This window comes from Tenrec ecaudatus, chromosome 11 (genome assembly GCF_050624435.1).
Source record: "Tenrec ecaudatus isolate mTenEca1 chromosome 11, mTenEca1.hap1, whole genome shotgun sequence".
NCBI classification, from domain to species: Eukaryota; Metazoa; Chordata; class Mammalia; order Afrosoricida; family Tenrecidae; genus Tenrec; species Tenrec ecaudatus.
In genome coordinates, this window is record NC_134540.1 from 70,553,739 (window position 1) to 70,577,309 (window position 23,571).

The following is a 23,571-nucleotide window of genomic DNA, read 5'->3' on the forward strand; positions in this document are numbered from 1 at the left end:
CACGCGAGAAAGACTTGGCTTCCTACTCTCACAGAGAGTTCCAGTCTCGGAAACCCACAGGGGCAGTTCTACGCGGTCCTCTATTGCCACAACTTTGGTTAAGCCTAGTTTAACTCTAAAGTGCAAGCACACATTTCTATAGCATATTAACTAGTACCATTTCCCTGAATAAATCTACATCGTAAAGCATTGCGATGATTGCTGCCACGGGTTAAGGGCTACTTTCAATAAGAGAGGAACCAGAACTCTTTCCTGGCTGGCTGCTTGAGCATTGCACAGTAGTTGTTTAGGAGGCAATTCTTCTACTTTATTAGCATCTTGCTTCGTGCTTATCTCCAAATCCTCTCGCTATTCGCCGCAGAGTGTGCTTAACCTGTGGCCTTTTGCGTGTGTTCTTACGAACATGTTTTATGGGCACGTGTTTTAATGGATGTAAATGACATTGAACTGCATATCTTATTCTCCTTTGCGCTTGCCTTTTTCCCCACAGCAGTGTCTTTTAAAGATCCATTCCTGTAGCTGTGTGCACAAGGGGTGTCAGAAAGAGCCTGGAAAAGTGGAGCTAAGAGGTAATGACAAGTTTCCCCGAACTTTTTGTTGCCCCCTCATATATCTACCTAACCAGCTGCTTTGAGCAGCTCAGAGGATGACATAATAGTTATATTTAATAATATGTAACAATTTATATTTAATGACAAATAATAATAACAGAATAGTAAGTGGCACACAAAACAGACGTTTGCTTTGTCATTTAGGACGCTCCCTACTGAGCTTCACGTAGATTTGATCAGACAGGATCAAATTTAGATCTGCAGATTCCCAAACTAGGGACATAAACCAAATGGCATTTTATGCTTAAAGTAGATATCTGCACATTCTGCGAGCTCAGAGACAACGAACACACCTAAGGAAGTTATGAAAATTGCCTGATTTACTGCTTGCTTGAAGTCTGCCTTCCTGTGGCCTTTTCAGTCCATACAATATTAGCTCAAGCAGGTCCCTGATGCCAACGGCTCCAGGGAGAACCCCAAAGCCAGAGCACCCGGTTTCCCTCCATTGAATAAGAATCCAAATTCCATTTGAAGGCAGAAAAACCCAAGTTCCTGTGTGGTCTCTCCCTTTCCAGTCACCTCAGCTTTCTTCTCCAGAGGAGGAGATGGTGATGAGAGGAAATGAGAACACGTATGGAAAGGGCAGCTCACAGTACTGGGCACACAGTAGGGACTGTGGTCCCATGTCTTCCTCCTAGTTGTGCCCAACCTCAGGGGAGCATAGAATGGTGCTCAGTCCACCTGGCAGCCTCACCCTCAGACCCTGGACATTTCAAGTTCAAGGTGGAATTTCTCCTCAATAGGCCACCTCAGCCAGCTGAAAACATCACTCCAAGTTGGAGTTGGTTGGCAGCCCCAATTGTCGTGGAGTCGTAGCTGCAGCCGGCTTGGAATTATGCACTTGATCTTTCCACCTCAGTGGGGAAGCAGGTGACATTTAGGAAGCATCCTAACGACAAGGCACATCTGTACTGTGTGCAACGTATACATGATTCCCCTCAGCTAGTCCCTGTTTTTGCTTCACACTGACTTCAATGGAAAATTTCATGTCTTGACCTTCTTCCAGAAGACTCCTGAGCCCCTCAAACATTGGTGAAGACGTAGGTTTGATGGAAGATTCCAGAGCACGTCAACACGTATGTTATGGATGGAACTGTTTGCTCCTTAGAAAGGTCTAGGAGTAAGTGTAGCCAGAATTCTCCTTAGAAGAGAAGATGGTGAAATTTCATCTCACATACTCTGGACATCTCGAAAGTCTTGTTATTTTTATTATGCTTTAACATTCTCGTTGTATCTCTTCTTTCTCCACTGCACCCTGATCCCAGCATTACTGTGTTGGCCGAGAGCTGGGATCCACCTGGGAGTCCTCTCCTGGAAGAGGGGAATGAAAGATGTGCTGGTCAGGGTCATGGCATCCTCGGTAGCTGTTAGGAGCTTACAGAAGAATCGGGTTTTGAATGGTTAACTTTTAATAGGTCATATAATAACAACAGTTGTGGAAAATAATGAATGCTTGTGAGGATGTGGGGAAATAAGAAACCTATCTACTAATGGTAGGAATATAAAATAGTGCAGACTGGTGGGAAATAATGTGGTCATTTCTAGAAATTCCACTCCTAGGTATATAGCCAGAAGACTTGAGAGTGGAGACTCAAACATACTTGCACATCAAGATTCGTTGCAGCGCGATTCACCAGAGCCGAAAGGTAGAAACAACTTAAAAACATCAGCAGTTCAATGGAAACACAAAGTGTGGTCCATGCGTACAATGGAACACTGCTCAGCCAACAGAAGAAAGGTCCAATATATGCTACATGTGGGTGGAGCTTGAAGGCATTATGCTGAATAAAATCAATTGATCACAAGAAGACAAATGGGATATATCCTCACTTAAATGTAAACAAAATCTAAGAAAGGCAAATGTATATAGACCAAAGTCAATCAGTTATTGTTGAACTAAAGTTTATTAGTCGTTGGACGAGGGAGAAAAGGTGGTGGGGAGGTTAAAGGTTATGAAAAGTCTCAGTGTCTCCCCGCTAAAGGTAGGACCACATGGCTGATTATGGTTCCTGCCGCCAATAATTTGCACTCCTTTGTATGGTAGATAAATTACAACAGCAAGAGAGAGAGAGAGAGAGAGAGAGAGAGAGAGAGAGAGAGCAGCTGAGTTGGCTTATGGACCCATGATTTGGTTAATTGATTTAATTTTTTAAATCTTTTTATTGGGGCTCATAAGGCTCTTATCACAGTCTGTACATACATCAGTTGAGCAAAGCACCCTTATACATTCGTTGCACTCGTCACTCTCATAATTCACCTTCCACTTGGGTTCCTGGAATCAGCTCGGTTTCCCTTTTTTTCCCCCATCCCCCTCCCTCCCCAATCCCGCCCCTGGTCCCTTGATAGTTTATAAATAATTATTATATCTTATCTTACACTCCCCGGCGTCTCCCCTCACCTGCCTCCCCATTGCCCATCTCCCAGAGAGGAGGTTACACATATATCTCCGAGATCGGTTCTCCCTTTCTACACCCCCTTCCCTCCTGGTGTCGCCACTCCCACCGCTGGTGTTGAGGGGTTCATCTGTCCTAGATTCCCTGTGCCTCCAGATCCCCAATGCACCGCTGTACATCCTCTGGTATAACCAGGTCCGCAAGGCAAGGTAGAATTGGGGTCATGATGATTGGGAGGGGAGGAAACGTTCAGGAACTAGAGGAAGGTTTTGAGTTTCATTGTTGCTACACTGAACCCTGAGTGGCCCATCTCCTCCACACTACCCCTCTGGAAGGGGTGTCCAGCTGTCTACAGATGGGCATTGGGTCCCCATTACGCACTCCCCCTCTTTCACGGTGATGTGATTCTCACCACCACCCCACCTTTGTTGTTGGAGACCTGGTCTCCTCTGCCCTTCACGGTCACCTATGTTGGTGTGCTGCTTCTGTGTGGGCTTGGTTGCTTTTGGGCTAGATGGCCGCTTGTTTGCTTTCAAGCCTTTAAGTCCCCAGATGCTATATCTCTCAGTAGCCGGGCACCATCAGCCTTCTTCACCACACTTGTTTATGCACACTTTCGTCTTCAGCGATTATGTGAGGAAGGTGATCACACAATGATTGTTTTTGTTCCTTTGTGTCTGCAACATGGTCCATTCAACACCTTGTATTCGCTTAGGCCGTGTGCTTCTTCTCTGTGGGCTTTGTTGCTTCTGAGCTAGATGGCCGCTTATTTGCCTTCAAGCCTTTAAGACCCCAGACGCTATATCTTTTTTGATAGCCGGGCACCATCAGCTTTCTTCACCACGTTTGCTTACACGCACGTTTGTCTTCAGTGATCATGTCGGGAAGGTGGGTATCATGCAATAACTGTTTAGCAGGGCGAGGTGCTATTGTATTGGGGGATTGATTTAAATTTTTTAATGTCACAGTTTAATGAGTTATCCAGTTAATTGGCCTACTAAAATGCAAAGTGTTTCTGTTTGATCTCCAGGTCAATACATAGTTCCTGGGGTCTTGAAAACTTGCAAGTGGCCATCCAAGGCCGGACACCTGGCCGCTCTTTACCTGGAGGAACAGAAGGAGCAGGAAGAGGAAATGACTAATTGCCTTTGTGCACAGCTCCTTCCTTTGTCAAGAATCCGGATGGAAAAAGGAAATGCATGATAGAATTTTACATTCTTCTGGACTCTAGACCTTCTGGAGCCCTGGAGGCTGGATAAACCTCTGGAACGATTGCCCTAAGATCATCTTTAAAATGTAAACCAAAAAATACCCCCGAAGTTTTCTTACCACCAACTAAGAGGCTGGCTTAACTAGTAGAGAAAACACCTGCCTGGAGAGCACACTGCTTTTTTCAGCACTATCATAGCATCACAGTGACAAGAGCAGTTACCAAGCTGAGGCAGGAGTGATAGAGGGAGGATTTTGCATTGCTTGGGGAGGAACAGCTCAGAGCAGAACTGCTCCATAGTGTTTTGTTGGCTGTCATCATTACGGAAGCAGCTCTATGTACAAAACTCCCTTCAAAACCAAAACAACAAAAGGTCTTATAACATAGAATGACTCTTGGTCTAAAAATATCAATGATCACCTGATAAGATATTGTAAGCTACAGAAGCCTTAAGAAGATAAAATCTCAGAGGCAAGCAGAGGTAATACCCATCAAATTTCTGTTTCGGGTGTGTTATTGATTGAACTGTGATTTCCAGAAACCTATGTTGAAATCCTAAACCCTGTTCCTGGGTCGGTGGCTCTGTTTTGAAATAAGGGTGTGCTAGTCCAAGCAGAGAAACAAATCCAGAGAGAATCACAGGTATGTAAGAGAGTTTTATATCCAAGAGTAATTGTATATTAAGAAAACATCCCAGCCCAGTCTAAATCAAGTCCATAAGTCTGATATTAGCCCATATGTTTGACACTAGTCCATAAATTTCTTTTTAGACTCACACATCACATGCAATGATGCTGAATGCAGGAAGACCACAGGCCGGTGGTGGATCCAGTTGCAGTGGAAGTATCTCAGGTCTGGTGCAGGTCTCCACGTGGCTCCTCCAGCTCCAGGGCTCTGCTGTTATCAATGTGGCTCCATGTGGCTCATCAACAGGAATGTCAAGCAGAGAGTGTTTGTGTCCCAACTCCATGGAGGAAGACAGGAATTCCCAGAATCCTCAGGAGAAGGCCAGGCCCACACAGAGGCATTATCGGCTATGACCTGATTGACAGGCTAGACTCCACCCCTTCACTCAAGTTGATAGATTATGTAACTGCCTCTAAGGGGTTCTTTTTTGTTGTGTTAACAAGGTGATATTGGAGTTGTTGTCAATAGGTGCCATCCCGTCAGTTCTAGTGACTTTATATACAGCACAATGAAACACTGCCCGGTGCTGTGTCATCCTCACAATGGTCCCTATGCCTGAGCCCCTTGTTGCAGCCACGGTGTCAGTCCATCCTGTCGAGGGCCTTTCTCTTTTTTGAAGCTTCTCCACTTTACCAACCAGCATGATGTCCTTCGCCAGGGACTGGTCTCTCTGACAGGATGTCCAAAGTATGCAAGGTGAAGTCTTGCGACCTTCCCTCTAAGGAGCTCTCTAGCCCTTCCTCTTCAAAGACAGCTCAGGTTGTCTTTTTAACATTCCATGGTACCTTCAATGTTCTCCAGCACCACAACTCAAATGCACCAATTGTCCTTCGGTCTTCCTTATTCAATGTCCACATGTCTGTAAGGCAAATGACATGGAAAATAACATGCCTTGGATCAGGTGCACCTTAGTCCTCAAGTAACATCCTTGGAGTAGGATAGACCTAATCTGTTGTTAAAAAAAAAAAAGGAAAAAAATATGGGAAAAGAAAGAGGTGAAGCTAGGTGGCCTGTGGTCACTCGGTAACAAGCACAGAAGATCTCTTCCACAACTACCAAAGAAATCCCACCAAGAGGGAAGTCCTGAATTCCCCAGGAGCCAGAAGAACAACTTAAAAGCTAAGTATACCAAAATTTCTTAAAATTGAAGATCAGCAATGCCTGCTGACTATCACTGACCCCCTTCACCCCCTTGCACAGACTGGTCATTCGATGCCCGGGCTCAAACCCAGCCAGTCAAATGTTTTACCCTCTAGTCTGGGGGATTGGGGGAGGGCCCTGAGGAGACAGTAGACTTCATGGGAAGCTTGGTGCAGACGTTCTCACTACCAGGTATGGGAGACCCCCCCGCCCACCAAGTAATTCTTCCCCTCTTTATTTCTTCCTCCTCTGGTACCTCTCCTGCTCCCCGCTCCCTGTGCAGCAGACATGCCCACACACCAACCCTGCCAAAGACCAGTAGTCCCCACCCACAACTGAGGTCAGTTGCTTTGTTTTAGTTTTTATTAATATTATTTTACCCTCTTCCCATGTGGCCCCGCCCACTTGCGGATACATGCACCTTCCAGGTGGACACAGGAAGCCTGTCAACACCACCACAGCTCCGGGCACACCCATTCGAACTAGGTTTCTTTCTTTCTTTTGACTATGTTTCTTTGTTTTCTTTTAGCCCTTCTTCCTCAGGCACACCCCTCAGGGCACAGTCCTGCCCGTGTTCACGCTGCCATAGCAACCGTGCTCTAAACCCACATCTGAGCCATGCCCCGTCTTCCCCCCAGTCTCTGCCTCTTGACCCTTTTCCTTCTTTTTCTTAATCTTCTTCCCCTTCCCTATTTCCCTCCGACAATCTTTATCTCTTATAATCTTTAATTCTCCCTCTTTCTCTGCACACACACACACACACACACACACACACACTTCCTTGTCTGATTGTTTGCTTGCACTTTCTTTTCCCCCCAAGGTCTGTCCACTGACCTTTATGACAGTCTCCCCACCAGTCTGGCTATTTGCTTACACTTTCTAATGCTCTCCCACCACTATCTCTTCCTGCTCTCCTTCTGCTCGTGAAATCTCGTTCCATGATACCTATTAAATCTTATTTCCCCTCTTAAAATACATACATCTTCCCATTATTTTAAAAAACCTCTTAGTTCATTTAAAAACCAAAGCTCACTGCTGATTGAGTAAATGCTGACTCATATTGGACAGGGCAGAAATTCCCCTGTGAGTTTCTAAGATTGAAACTGTTTACAGGAATAGAACATCCCATCTCTGCCCTCAGGGTGGCTGGTGGTTTCAGACTGCTGACCTTTGAATCTCAGTCCAACTGATAACCACTCTGCAAGCAGGGCTCCTCATTGGCCCATTCAGGTAGCCTCTTATGATTATTTCTTTTATTTTATTTTCTCTCACCTCCACTTACACCTTCCCAACTTACTCATCTCTCTACCCCTTTCCATCCATTTCCCCACTCTGTTCTTCAGCTCCTATTAGCCTTCGTCGTGTCACTCAAGAGAGCCACTACCCTTACATACCAGATACAGCAGCCAACATACCACTAATAGCTACACCATGATGCTGTGTAAGCAGGAGTCAACCACAGTACACCTCCCCAACCAATATGCAGAAAAACACTGGAAATCATCCAAAAGCAATGGCATGCTCTGAAAAATAAGCCCTGGAATTACCAGAAATAGAGTTCAGAAAAATGGTGTCTAGATGCCTTTGAGAAATATGGAACATACTTGTGAGAACAACATAAGAATGTGAAAAAAAAACAAACTAGAAACCCAATATTAAATGAAATACCAGAAGATAAACAATAAGATAACAGAATTAGGCAACATGGTAAAAGCTGTGAGTAATAGAAGGAAGAAAAGGGAAACTGCATCACTGAGCTTAACGACAATTATTTTGGCTACAAGTAATGAAAGAAATAATCAGCAAAAAAAAAAGCAAAAGAATCAGAAGAAAGCCTGGGAGCTAGGTGAAACATTATTGCCTGTTCTTGGCACAAGGGACTCCATTTTGAGTTCGGGCGCCTCCACCTTAGCTCTCAGAACTCACCCCTCGCTGGCCTCCCCTCCCCTCCCCTCGCTGAAAACCGCAAGTTCTGAGAACCAAACATCCCCAGAGCCAGGACGTTCTTTGAAGATATGGTCACTCCACGCGTCCTTGACATATAGATAAGATTAACAACCTTCTCCCTTCTGAAGCACCTGTGTGTGCAGACCCTCCCCAGCTTTGATCCTTCCCAGCTGTGCCTGCCAGCAGTGGGCATAAAAATGCTGCCAGGGTTTTTTCCCCCGGCGCGGTTTCAATAGCTCATTACCCTGAGTTACTGAACCCGCCCGCAAGCTTCTCAACAAAGCCTGCTTCTAAAACTTTGCCAATTGGATCTTTAGTTCTGTTTTGCACCCCAATAAACCTTACAATTATTAAGAGAAACAACCTACATCTCATCAGTGTCCTGGAGAAACAAACAAAAAAAATCTTCCGAGAAAATAGTACAAGGAATCATGGAAGAAAATTTCCACAACATCACAAATGAAGAGAAAACAACTGTTCGAGAAGCTGAGAGAATCCCAAATGGGAAAGACACCAAAAGACACATAATAGTCCAACTCTCCAAGATCAAGGAAAAAAAGAGAGACCTGAGTACAGGTAGGGGGAAAGGACAGTCACCTGTGAAGGAAAACTGACAAGGAAAAATTGATAAGGATAAGCTCGGAGTTCTCCGCAGAAACTTTGCAAGAAGACAGTGGATGACACAATACAGTCTGAAGGCATGAAAGGACCCAAGCAACTGCCAACCAAGAATCTTAAATCCAGCAAAGTTATCCCTCAAATACAAGGGAGTGATAACAGTATTTACAGACAAGGGAAAATTAAAAGAATTCATGAAAAAAAGACCAACATTCCCTCAAAAATATTAACAAGATTACTATGGGCAGAAACCCAACAGCAGAAGAAAAACCCGAGAGCAACGTACAGAGCAATGCCACCCAGAAACCAATACATGGAAGCAGCACTGTGCTGTTTTAGCATGGAAATAGAGGAATAAAGACATCAATAAACACACACACACAAGAAGGAGGAGGAGGAGCTGAAAACAATAATACCATTTACAATAGCCACACTACAGATGAGCTACTTGGGAATAAATATAACCAAAGACACAAAAAGCCTGTACAAAGAAAACTACAAAGCTTTATTACAAGAAACCAAGAGAGATCTACACAAATGGAAGAATACCCCATGTTCATGGATAGGAAGACTTGAAATAGTGAAAGTGTCAGTAATCCCCAAAGCAATCTATAAATACAACACAATTATAATCTAATCCAGCTTTATTCTTTAAGGAAATGGAAAAATAAATTAATTACCAACTTTATAGAGAGAGTGAAGAGACTTATGAAAGCAAATAACTCCTTAAGAAGAAGAACAATGTAGGAGGCCTCGCACTACCTTACCTCAAAATCTGAACACAGCCACAGTAGTCAAAACAGCATGGTACTGGTACAATGATAATTGCATAGACCTATGGAATAGAATAACAAAACTCACAAATAAGTGTGTCCATCTACAGGCAACTGGTCTTTGACAAAAGGCTAAAATACATTAAGTGGGAAAGAGACAGTCTCTTCAACAAATGATGCTGACAAAATTGGATCTTCATTTTCAGAAGAATGAAACAGGACCCATACCTCTCCTCATGTACAGAAACGAACTCAAGATGGATCAGAACCTAGATGCAAATTCCAGAGCTATAAGGATTATTAAAGAGAAAATTGGGACAAATTTAAGGATCCTATTGCAGGGCATATATATACTACCAAATATAATTTTTAAACCATAAAATAGATTATGCTTTTTAAAATCGTTTTATTAGGGGCTCATACAACTCTTATCACAATCCATACATACATCAGTTGTATAAAGCACATCTGTACATTCATTGCTCTCATCATTCTCAAAACATTTGATCTCCACTTAAGCCCCTGGCATCAGGTCCTCATTTTTTCCCTCCCTCCCTTCTTACCCCTCCCTCATGAATCCTTGATAATTCATAAATTATTGTTTTTGTCATATCTTGCCCTGTCCGATGTCTCCCTTCACCCACTTTTCTGTTGTCTGTCCCCCAGGGAGGAGGTCACATGTAGATCCTTGTAATTGGTTCCGCCTTTCCAACCCACCCTCCCTCTACGTTCTCAGTATCGCTACTCACACCACTGGTCCTGAAGGGATCATCTTTCCTGGATTCCCTGTGTTTCTGGTTTTTATCTATACCAGTGTCCATCCTCTGTTCTAGCCAGGCTTGCAAGGTAGAATTGGGATCATGATAGTGGGGGGTGGGGGGTAGGGGAGAAAGCATTTAGGAACTAGAGGAAAGCTGTGTTTTTCATCGTTGCTACATTGCACCCTGTCAGGCTCGTCTCCTCCCTGAGACCCCTCTGCAAGGGGATCTCCAGTGGCCTAAAAATGGGCTTTGGGTCTCCACTCCACACTCCCCCACCCTCATTCACTATGGTGAGTTTTTTTTGTTCTGATAATACCTGATCCCTTTGGCACCTCGTGATCACACAGGCTGGTGTGCTTCTTCCATGTGGGCTTTGTTGCTTCTGAGCTAGATGCCCACTTGTTTACCTTCAAGTCTTTAAGACCCCAGATGCTATGTCTTTTGATAGCCAGGAACCACCAGCTTTCTTTGCCACATTGACTATGCACCTGCTTTGTCTTCAGCGGTTGTGTCGGGAAGGTGAGCATCATAGAATGCAATTTAATAAAAGAAAGTATTCTTGCATCGAAGGAGTACTTGAGTGGAGGCCCAATGCCCTTCTGCTACCTTAATTCTAAACCTATAAATATTATGCACATAGATCTATTTCCCCATCCTCATATATAAATATATTTGCATATATACATGTCTTTATCTAGACCTCTATAAATGCGCTTTGCCTCCCAGCTCTTTCCTCTATTTCCCTTGACTTTCCTCCTGTCCCACTCATGCTCAGTCCCCACCAGGGTTTCAGCATTTCCTATTGGTTACATTACCCTTGATCATGCCCTATCAGGTCTCCCACACCCTCCTCACCACCGATTTGGATCACTTGTTGTTTCCTTGTCCCTGGGTTTGTTAACACCACTACCTTTCCCCCCCACCTCCTCCTCTCCCATGTCTCCTCAGAATTGTTGGTCCTGGTTTTTTCTCCTCCAGATTGTTTAGACAGACTTGCAGAGATAATAACATGCACAAAAACAAGACAGAGCAAAACCAAGCAACAAGATATAACAAACCAATGGCAAAGCAAAACACAACAAGAAAGAAAAGCTTGTAGTTACTTCAAGGATCATTTGTTGGCCTTTAGGAGTGTTTTCCAGTCCAGTCTGTTGGGGCATCACACCCTGTCCCCAAAGTCCACCTTCAGCATTCCTTGGGGACCTCACCACTCCATTCCCTTGCTGTTCTGTTGCACCCCCTTAGTGTTTTGCCTTGGTGTGGCAGGATCATATCGAGTGCAATTCCCACACTGTGTCTCTGGTGTTGTCCTCTGTAGAGCTATGGGTCAGTGAGGGGCGTTAGATTATGCTTTTACAAGCATCATAGAAGTTAAAATAAATTAGTGGGACCTACTAAAAATAAGACATTTATGTGCATCAAAAGATTTCATCAAAAGAATCAAAAGAGAGCCCACAACTGGGAAAAACCTTTAACAATGACACAATTGACAAAGGACTAATTATTACCATCAACAGAACTCTGCAATACCCCAATTAGAAAAAAAAACTCACATAATTAAATTTAAAAGTGGGAAAAATACATGAACAAACAGTTCACCAACAATTATATTCAAATGGCTAACAGATGAAAAAAATGGTTCCAATCACTAGTCTTCGAGGAGATACAGATCAAAACAATGATGAGATACCACCTCCTCAGGGGAGGTTGATGGAAAATGGGGAGTTAATAATAACATGAGTGCAAGAATGAAGGGAATGTCCCAAAATTGTGGTGATGATGGTACAACTCTGTTAAAAATATGCTTAAAGTCTGGATAGAGCAGAGGTTGTACACTGACGCAGATAGGAGCTGGAGACACAGGGAATCCAGGGCGGATGATGCCTTCAGGACCAGTGGTGTGAGGGGCGATGCTGGGAGAGTGGAGGGTGAGTGGGTTGGAAAGAGGGAACCAATTACAATGATCTACATGTGACCTCCTCCCTGGGGGACGGACAACAGAAAAGTGGGTGAAGGGAGACATCGGACAGGGAAAGATATGACAAAATAATAATTTATAAATTATCAAGGGCTCATGTGGGAGGAGGAGCGGGGAGGGAGAGGAAAAAAAGAGGAACTGATGCCAAGGGCTTAAGTGGAGAGCAAATGCTTTGAGAATGATGAGAGCAATGAATGTACAGATGTGCTTTACACAATTGATGTTTGCATGGTTTGTGATAAGAATTGTATGAGCCCCTAATGAAATGGGTTTTTAAAAAATATGCTTAAACCATGGAGCTGCATGATACGTGGATTATATGTCAATAATGCCGTTCTAGTTTGGAAAAGGAAGGGGTGAAGATGCCATGGAAAGTCAAAAGCAGATGGATTTATGAGATTCGCAACACCATGGGTTGCTGGCAGCTACTACAAGGGAAAATAAACAAATAAATTAATTAAAAAGATCTACCCCTAGAGCTGATGCCCTGAGTTCCGACTTCTACTCCCCAGAGCTGAGAGAAAATAAGTGTCTGTTCTTTAAAGCCCCCTGTGGCTTATGGTTTGTTACAGCAGCACTGGATAACGAACACAGAACGGAGCTGATGTAGTTCCTGCTTTAACGGAGGGGTGCCTTAGGACCTCCCTCTCCTGGGTCTAGGCGAGACAACCTCCTTTCCATCACTGCCTAAGCAGTTCCCTGTCAAGCACAGAGACCAGCGCGGTGTAGGTGTGGGCCATGGGATTGTTAGCGTCTGTCAGATTTCTTCCAGTGCCTTCCAACAGGCTGCCTCTAGGACTGTATGTGCACAGAGGGATTTTGTTTTCATCGGAAGCAGAGCGATGAGATGAATTTCCAGTGGGGTGTGCTTGCCGAGGGTGGAAATGGATGTGGGAGGCAACCTGGCATCCTTTGATCACTTTTATCCTTCCATCACTTTGCCTGGGGCAGAAACTGCAGCTCTCCAGTGGCACTGTCAGACCTCGCTCAGGCAAGAGGAAATTTCCAAATGTTCTTCGTGCATCTCTCTTGTCTCTACTTGCAGCTTGTTTTCAGGTAATAGGGCGTGCAGACTCTGGGTTGACTTTCACAAGAACAATGATCATAACGGATGGCTTTTATGTGTTTCTTATGAGAATTAGGGGTGGGGTGATTACCCAGAGGGCAGTGACAATCTTTTCCTCAGAAGAACACACTGTTGTGACTATTGACAATCGACTCTTCATCAATTCTGAAGTAGTCTCTCTCAACTGCAACCGTACTTTCTGTTCTCTGCTCTGTGATGCTTGCACTGGATAAGAGAGGATGTGCCCTTTCATGTCTGACTCTCACTCCTGGGTCATCTCACAATGCTTCTTCGCCCATAGCAGAGGTTGAATCTGTCTATATGAGGGGTACCCCCCCAAAAAAAATCCGGGATTGTTTTCAAAGCTATGTATTTACATTTTTTTACATAACCACCTTATCGCCTTCAAAGTACTTTCCATTACACTGAATCCATTTTTCAAATCTGTAATTCCATTCTTGAAAAATTCCATTTTTCAAATTCACCTATTTTTTTTCTTCACCTCTTCTATGTTGTCAAATCTCTGTACTTTCATATCCTTCATTGGTGGAAACAAGAAGAAGTAGCATGGAGGGAGGTCAGGTGAGCAAGGTGCGTGAGGCAAGAGAGGCATGCTGGGGTTTTTTGCCCAAAACTGGTGCGCTGAGATGGCTGTGTGAGCAGGCACATTGTTGTGGTGCAAAACCAGTCCCCCATCTGTACAAATCAGGCTTTTTTTTTGGTTGCATACTGTTACTCAATCTTTTCAGAACGCCTAAATAGAAAGCTTGACCAACAGTCTGACCTGGTGGAATGAACTCCAAATGCACTATCCCCCTTACATCAAAAATACCAATGAGCATCATCTTCATTTTGGTTTCACTTGATGGGCTTTTTTTGGGTGAGGTGATGATGGCATCTTCCACTGGCGAGATTGATGTTTGGTTTTGAGGTCATGAGACTAGCATCATGTCTTGCCACCAGTAATGACCTTGGGGGAAAAAGTCTGGGTCACTTCGGAGTTGTTCTTTCAAAGCACAGCATGTTTCCACTCGATGCTCTTTTTCCAGGTCAATCAGAACCTGAGGCACACATTTCGCAGTGACCCCTCTCATCCCAAAATCTTTTGTTAAAATTCACTGAACCGAATTCCAAGATAGTCCAGCTAAGTTCCCCATCTCTTCAATGGTTTATGGTCACTCTTCAAGCGAGCACAAGGGCACAGTTTTGTCTACATTTTCATCCCTTCAGGGAGGTGACAGAAGTCCAGAATGAGGATTGTCATCCATCAACCTTTCACCTTTTTTGAAACAAGAAAACCAGCCGTGTTCAACATCACAACAGTTTCTGAGGCAGTTTTTCTGAGCAGGAAACAAAATTTCACAGCTGCAACTGTTATCTTAAATCAGCCATCACAAAAAGGAGGCTTGAATGAAACGGCTTTTATGAGAAAAATTCACTGTGACCAGAGAGAACCTTCCCAGGTGACACCTCTGGGTGCACTAACTCAGAGCGAGTTGCTCGATGCTCGCCTAGCGCTCTCCCGCCCCGCCCCCTCGTAGCTTTTCCAACACGCCAGAGGCAGCCTCAGGTGTCCCTCTCAGAGACACCATCCCCAGTGAAGCAGCCCGCAGCCCCACCCTACTCTCTTCTACCTTGTAACACTTTCCATCTCGTCCCTCCATTCCCCAGGAAGTGGCCTTCTTGATGAGCTTAATGGTCTCTTTTTACCCTGAAGTTTAATTCTCATTGTTAAAAACACCTAGTGTGGCTCTGTCCTGACAGGGCTCTGACTAATTACACTCCATCTCGTTCTTCCTCATCCAATGGTTAATCCATAGACATCTAGTCTATAAAGTGATTTCTCATTGTGAAATAATAAATTATTACTTGGGATTAAAATGCCTTTTATAGTTCAAGTATACTCAAAAGCCTAAAGCATAATTCAATGATAGCCAAGTAGCAAATGTTAACACTGTGTCATATTTGCTTCAGATACATAATAAATTTTATTAGGCAACAAAATATTATATCCATGGCCAATTGATTTTCAACAAGGGCACTAATTCATTCCATGGGGGAAATGGAATTATCTTTAATAAACAGAGGTGGGAAAACTGGATTTCCAAAAGAATGACCTTACATTGCATAAGAAAATTAACTCAAAATGGATCAATGACCTAAATGCTCATAATGCTTGTAGACTAAAACACAGAAGTAATGATTTGGAACCTAAATTTCAACAAAGGGTCCTTAGATTAGATACTAAAAGCACAAGCAACAATAACAAAAAAAATAGATAAATTGGACTTGGTCAAAATAAATTGTTGTGTGTGTGCACAAAAGGACTTAATGAATAAAGAGACTGGGATAAAAAATTGGAAACCATATCTCTAATATTGGTTTAATGTCCAGTACATAAAAAGAAGTCCCACAACTCAACAACAGAGAAACAATCAAATTTTAAAAAGTGAACTGAGCACTTGAATAGACAGTTTACCAAAGAAGAGATACAAATGGTCAATAACCACATAAAAAGGATGCTCAGAGTATTGATCATTCCTGCTACAACGACCACCTATTCCTTATCAAGTCCATTCTGATTATAGCCACTGACTCCTAGGACTCAAATCCCCATAGAGTTTCCCAGGCTGTGCACTTTTTACTGAAGCAGACTGCTACATCTTTCTCCCTGCTAGCAGCTCGTGAATTCAAATAGCCAATCTTTCAGTTAGCTGCCTAGCAATTACCCACTGTACCACCACGGCTCAGTTTCCATTAGTCCCTGATGTTGTTAGGTGACACTGAGTCAGGTCTGACCCATAGCAACCTGGTACACAACGGAACGGAACCCTGCTTGGTCCTGCGCCAGCCTCACAGTCGTTCCTACACTTGAACCCACTGTTGTAGCCGCTGTGCTAAGCCATCTCCCTGCGGGAGCTTCCTCTCTGCTGTCTCTCCACTCGACCAAGCATGTGGTCCTTCTTCAGAGACTGGAGGTTTGTATTTCATTAGTCCCGAGGGAACTGCAATCAAAGCCATAATGAGATACTATTTCATCCCCCCCCACCCCCAGGATAGTTATTATGAAAAGAGAAAGGAAAACAAGTGTTGGTGGGGATGAAAAGAAATAGGAACGTTCACCCATTGCGAGTAGAATTGTATGATGGGCAGACGCTGTGGAAACCACTTTGACAGTGCCTCAGAAAGCTAAATATTTAATTACCATGCGATCCAACAATTCCACTCCCAGATATATACCCCAGTGGCTTGAAAGCATGGTGTGTCAGTCAGGTTGACTAGAGAAACAAATTCACAGACACTTATATATGGGTAATAGAGAATTTTATATCAAAGAGTAATTGCATATCAAGAAAACCTCCCAGCCCAGTCAAGATCAAGTCTATAAGTCCAATATTAACCCACATGTCCGATAGCAACCTGTAAAGTCCTCTTCAGACTCACACAACACATGCAATGATGCCGAATGCAGGAAGATCACAGGCAGTGGTACCGAGGGCTCAAGTAAAAGGATGATGGCAGCATGTGTACAAACACACATGACACAATGGATGTCCTGATTGTTATAAGAGCTGAAAGAGTCCACAATAAAATGATTTATTAAACAAAAACAAAACAATGACTCATGGACTGCAGCTCGCAGTTGGACTACACTCACACAAATTCCTCATATCAACAGTGCCTTAAATTCTCTGCCATTGGAGAATGATTGATGTTATCAATGCAATTACCTTACACCCCAGGGGGATGATTGACAATGTTTTTCTTTTTGTTGTTTGTTTGGGTGGGAGGGTTAGTGGGTATAGGTAGTTGTTTTTGTTTTTGTCATAACAGCTAAGGTAAACCAGAGTCGTTCATGACCCGTGGACAAGCAGATGGATTGGGGCTCCCATGAAATTCTAGCCCCGATCCAACAACAGTTAGGTGTTACCACATGGCCCTGCTTGACAATCGCCTCCATGAAGAAATCACTGAAGATAAGAGACTACAGCGCAGTGTGGTGAAGAAAGCAGTTGGTGCCAGCTATCCATTGGAATAGTCTCTGGGGTCTTAAAGGCTTATATTCAGACAAGCAGCCATCTAAGTGAGAGATCAACTAAGTCCGCACGGAAGAAGCACACCAGCCTGCGGGATCCAAAGATGACGAGAATAAAATCCAGTTAAACGAAGGGAAAAGAATCAGAGCTTAACTTGGGAGCACCCAATTTGCAGGAGACTAAGGAGGACAGTCCCTCTGCAGAGTATCGAGTCAGAGTGAGCCTCCGGCAGATCAGATCCCCTCTGACCACAGAGAAGTGACTCAGGGTCTGAGCTGACTGCTCGACAGAGATTATTGTAAACTTGGTTATGGTGGATTGAGCCATGATATGATGCCTTGGTCAGTTGACCACCCTCTTGATCCAACCTGAACTATTTCTTGCTTGTTCCATGACAGAAATTCCTTCTTGACCTTTTAAATATTGTTGGTGGTCATTTCTTTCTTCCTCTGATTTTTACAGCATTTCCTTCTTTCTGTTTTGTTACGTTTTCTTTTTTATTGCTTCTGTTAGGTGTCCCAGTTTAGGAAGCCCAGAAGGAGTGGATGCACAGAGACAAGAACTGGGCAATGGTTCTGTTGGGGATGAGGGAGGGGTGGGGAGGGGAGGGGAATCGGGGAGCCAACAATGAATCTGGGAGAGAAAAGGAGAAGTAGACCTGACTGTGATGATGTAAACAGAACTCTTAAAAAGTGCCTTAACTATGGAAGTGAATTTTATATCAAGAAAACTACTAAAAAGAAAACTATCCCAACGTTGACCAGTGGTTCCCAGGAGTGACGGAGGAAGAGTTTTGGCTTAGGGAGCACTGAGTTGATGTTAATGGTGGTGGAATCATTTGGAAAAGGACATCAATAATGGTGGTACAACATGAAGGGTATAATCAACGGCACTGAAATATACAAGTAGAAGTTGTTTAATTGGAGAGCGTTTTGTTGTGTATATGTGTATATTTTTGCCACAATATTAAAAATTGCACTAATAACAATGAGTACCAGGAAGAAGACGCTGTCCTAAAATTGACTGTGTCGATGATTGTACAACTCTTCTTGACATGACTGGACTATGGAATTGCTTGATATGTGGACGAAGTGCCAATAAAACTGCTTTCAGAGCTGTCTTTGATCTTATCTTTCCTCCGCAGAAGCCAAGGGGCGCAGAGAGTGCTGGGAGGGGCCTGGCCTGGAGAGAAAGTCTGAAAGATTGCTTGCATCAGGAAGGGAGATAAGGAAGGCAGCGTCACGGTTTTTGTTTTGCTTTTCGCTTCTTTTAAAAATAACTTGCTTGCAATGATAGGTTGCCATACGTAGTTGTAGAATGACTGTCTGAGATGAAATTGGAATTTTTCTGAGCCTTGTTCCTCTTGCCACCAGTTACACCAGAAGACTGGTTCTGGTCCATTTCAGAGGGAGCTTTTTTGGTTTTTGTTAGTTTGCTTTCAGAAAAAGTAGTTATTCCTTCTTCCAAAAGTCTTCTCAAGTTTCAGCCTCTCTTCTTGGTGAACTCTTTTAAGGTGTTTCTGTCAACCTGGCCTCTTCCTCCTTCCCCCTCTGTACAAACAGCTGCTTCCTCTCGCCTTCTTTCTTCTGGCGCTCCCTGTGGCGCTCGGGTGTCGTTTGGCTGCACAGGTCTCCTCGCCGGCGTCTTCTTGGGGCCCATGTCTAAAGCCACTTCCTCCAGTTTGCAATGTCTGTCAAGTTCGTAATGTTGGCGTGTACCTGTTCTCACGGGCCTTCCGTAGCTGTACACACGAGCATGTCTATGAAGTCACACTGGACCCCATCTTCTACTTGTGCCACATCCCAAGGATGCTGGCTCGCTTTGGCCGTCTTATTGCTGACCTTTACCTCATCCATCCTTCCCGCAACAGCAAGTGGCAAATGTGCATTCACTGAAGAATTGGTTTTAGCCATCGCTTCATTGTCTAGCAAGAGCTGGAAACCATTGCTAACCAATTCACTACCATGCGCTTGATGTTAAAATTCTGCCATTCACTTTTAGAAATCACATCTGCTTTGGAAGTCGCCGTACTGCCGAGGACCTTCATGGTTAAGAGGTCAAGTGTCTTCAGAGAGTGGCTAGTTAGTGAACTGAAGTAAAGGCGCATGTGGATGTGAGAATCATGGTCATTGAGGAGGATGTGCTTCCTCTGCAGCTCTTCCTGGAGATGGGCCTCAAACCAAGCATCTGTGTGGTTGACAAGCGGTTGCTGGTGCTGCCCTTTAGTGATGTGGTCACCAAATCCTACCGTGTTCACAATGGCTGCTTTCCTGGAGTTCATATGCCTGAGCCCTAAGTCTGACATCCAGGTGACAATGTGAGGATTCCTGGTCTTCAAAATCTACATCAAACAATGTGTCAACCAGTGTTGGCATTCCAATTCCAGTTTCCCACACACAGAGGATATTAAAATAGAATCCCGGCTGAATTGATCTATTGACCAACTGATCAGGCAGACTCTCAAAACTAACATGGCCAAACCTAGTTAAGGAGTGAATTTTTCCTCTGTTCATCATCTACTTGTGAGGACACGCACGGTGGTTTCTCTGCCATGTGAGTTTCAAAGAGCAGGTACTATGATACTTCAGAGGAGGCCAGGGTCCTGCGTGGCAATGGAATGAGCGGTAGGATGGGGACCAGTCATGTAGACAAGGTCTCAGCACTGGCACACTAACAATCACTGTTTTGCACCCTTTTCTTGTTGGGAAGTTTGGGAAGGACAGGGAGATGTAGACCTTACCAGGTGATATATATCCATGTTCTGTTTGAAATAACACATCAAGAAGCAAAAGATCACTTGACGAGAATTCCCAGATATAGGATCAAATTCCCACAGAGTATGCAGGTCTGTTGGTTTCCTGGAAACACCATGTTTCAATGTTAGGAAGCTGGTCCTCTTTTTGTAATGAAAGAGAAAGTGGGATCGAAGTCATGGCCACTCCCACTAACTTAGCTCAGGTTTGCGCACGGCAGGGCGGCACCTTGTCCTCTTTTGTCTGCACTGGATGCATGCCACTGACCACCAGGAGCAGCCTAGAAATCAAGTCCGCCACCCCTAGCCTTTGCTGGTGGCCTCTGCTAGCAGTGCTTGGCAAGGGTGACAGGGGGACTTCCATCCAGGGAAATCCTGATGACAGCACACCGGACTGAGCTCAATTGGAGAGAGAGAGAGAGAGAGAGAGAGAGAGAGAGAGAGAGAGAGAGAGAGAGAGAGAGAGAGAGAGAGAGAGAAGAGGAGGGGGAACAACTGACAAGGCTGTTGAGGCCGCACAGGCCACAGTGTTTCTGCTGGGGGATTCCTATACTTTATTGTCCTCTGTCTCAACTTGAAATCCTGTTGGAATTCATGAGGAACTGGCAGACCTTTGCGGCTTCCCTTTGGAAGTTCAATGAACCACCTGGAGGACAGGCCTCAGTAAGGAGACCTGTCGCTGGAATGTAAACACGCCCCTTCAAGCAAAGACACTCATCTGTGAGCCAGATCAGCTGGCTTGTTGTTCCAGAAGACTGCAGCCCCTAAGTCTTGACAGTACTTCACCTGCTGCTCCAGGAAGCAGATTTTTTTAACAATTTATTGGGGCTCATACAATTCTTATCACAGTTCATACATATACAGACATCAATTGTATAAAGCACATCTGTACAGTCTTTGCCCTAATCATTTTTTTCTCCTCTTTTCTTTTTTTACATTTTATTAGGGACTCATACAACTCTTATCACCATCCATACATATACATACATCAATTGTATAAAGCACATCCATACATTCCCTGCCCCAATCATTCTCAAGGCATTTGCTCTCCACTTAAGCCCCTTGCATCAGGTCCTCTTTTTTTCCCCCCTCCCTCCCCTTTCCCCCCTCCCTCATGTGCCCTTGGTAATTTATACATCGTTATTTTGTCATATCTTGCCCTATCCGGAATCTCCCTTACCCCCTTCTCTGCTGTCCCTCTCCCAGGGAAGAGGTCACATGTGGATCCTTGTAATCAGTTCCCCCTTTCCAACCCACTCACCCTCCACTCTCCCAGCATCGTCCCTCACACCCTTGGTCCTGAAGGTATCATCCACCCTGGATTCCCTGTACCTCCAGCCCTCATATGTACCAGTGTACAACCTCTGCCCTATCCAGGCCTGCAAGGTAGAATTCGGATCATGGTAGTTGGGGGGAGGAAGCATCCAGGATCTGGGGGAAAGCTGTGTTCTTCATCGGTACTACCTCGCACCCTAATTAACCCATCTCCTCTCCTAAACCCCTCTATGAGGGGATCTTCCAGGAAGCAGATTTTGATAGACAATGTCCATTCTGTCTTTCTTGGGTGCCTGAAACCAAAACCAAAGTCACAGTTGATTCTGACTCAAAGGGACCCACGAGAACAAGGTACAACCGCCCCTGTGACTTCCCGAGACTCTAACTTTGTGGGAATGGCAGTTTTCCCCTGCAGAGCAGCTGGTGGTTTTGAATGGCTGGTTAGCAGCCTGGTGTGTACCTAACCCAAGGTCCCACCAGGACTCCTACCTCTTTGGCTGTTTTTTGTCTCTCCCACTGCCATCGAGTTGATTCAGACTCACAGAGATCCCACAGGATGGGCTGGAACTGCCCCTACGGCTTTCTGAAACAAATCCCTTAAAGGGGGTAGCAACCCGGTCTTTCTCCCGAGGAGTGGCTGGCGGTTTCCAACTGCTGACCTTGAGGTTAACAGCGCATAAGCATTATGACACTTCAGTAAATATTCTTGCTCCCTGTTCCACCCTGTCACATCAGTTGGCTGGCTCTTGACAGACTGCCCGAATTACCCCCCTTGCAAAAACAAGGTGACATGGTGGACATGGTCCCTGTCCTGGAGGAACCTATAATTGATGGATAACTTCTTTTTCTTTTTTTTCTTTATCTTTCTATAAAAGCGCAGCACATATATATTTTTAAAATAATTTTATTGGGGGCTCATACAATTCTTATCACAATCCATCCATCCATTCATTGTGTCAGCACATTTTCACATTTGTTGCCATCATCATTCTCAAGACATTTGCTTTCTACTTGAGCCCTTGGTATTAGCTCCTCATTTTGCCCCCTCCCTCCCCGCTCCCTCATGAACCCTTGATAATTTATAAATTATTATTCTGTCATGTCTTACACTGTCCAATGCTTCCCTTCACCCACTTTTCTGCTGTCCATCCCCCAGGGAGGGGGTCGTATGTAGATCCTTGTAAGCGGTTCCACTTTCTACCCCACCTTCCCTCCACCCTCCTGGTATCACCACTCTCACTACTGGTCCTTGAAGGGGTCATCTGTCCTGGATTCCCTGTGTTTCCAGCTCCTATCTGTACCTGTGTATATCCTCTGGTCTAGCTAGATTTGTAAGGTAGAATTGGGATCATGATAGTGGGGGAGGAGGGGAGGAAGCATTAAAGAACTAGAGGAAAATTGTATGTTTTATTCATCTCCTCCCCGTGACCCTTGGTAAGGGGATGTCCAGTTGCCTGCAGATGGGCTTTGGGTCCCCACTCTGCACTCCCCCCACTCACAATGATATGATCTTTTGTTCTTTGATGCCTGATACCTGATCCCTTCGACACCTCGTGGTGGGCTTTGTTGCTTCTCAGCTAGATGGCCGCTTGTTTACCTTAGAACTTGTTTTTCTCCAGACTGCGGCTCATACCCCACTTGGATACCTAACAGAAACCCCTATCTGAAAGTCCCTGTGCGGAGGGAATTTCCCCCGGTGTCCAGGAAAACCCCGGAGCAGAGCCCGGCCCCGACCCCAGCCCAGGCTGGCTTCCTGCTTACAGCAAATGGAGGAGGTTTTACTTTCTTTTCTCGGTGTTCTGATCCATTGCACATGCTGCTGGTGCCGACTCATCACACAGACCCTGCTTACTTCAAAATCCAGTGACCTTGAGTCATCGTCAGCTGTAAACTTCAATGTCTGGAAAAGCGACACTTAAGCAGCTGCCTGCCTCTTTCCTCGCACCTACAAGCAGAGCGTGTTGGCTGGGGCATTTGCCTGAGCGGGACCTTCCTGCTCTGATGTCAATGGCTACCCCGGCCAGCAGGGTCACCTGCCCCCGTGATGATGCAGCCTCTCTGGGGCTTTGACCACACGGCTGAAGCCATTTCTCAACCTGCTTGACCTGTGTAACGATCGTAACTTCTACAGCATGCCCAAGGCACCTGCCCTAAGGAGGTGAGATGTGGTCACTGAATTTTGAAGCACACACCTCCTATATTGCTCATCATTCACCTGTGCTTTCCTTACTGGCAGCCTGCCTCTTTCAGACCCCTTTTCCGCCTGAGAAAGCATCCCATTACAGCAAGCGAGTGTCAGTCAGGGCAGGCCTGACTCACCGAA

At 44.7% G+C, this 23,571-nt stretch overlaps 1 pseudogene; it reads right to left on the reverse strand.

Annotated features, from left to right (window-relative positions):
* Positions 1–18,490: 18,490 nt before the first annotated feature.
* LOC142460974 (septin-10-like) lies at positions 18,491–23,126 on the reverse strand (annotated as a pseudogene).
* Between the last annotated feature and the right edge of the window lie 445 nt (positions 23,127–23,571).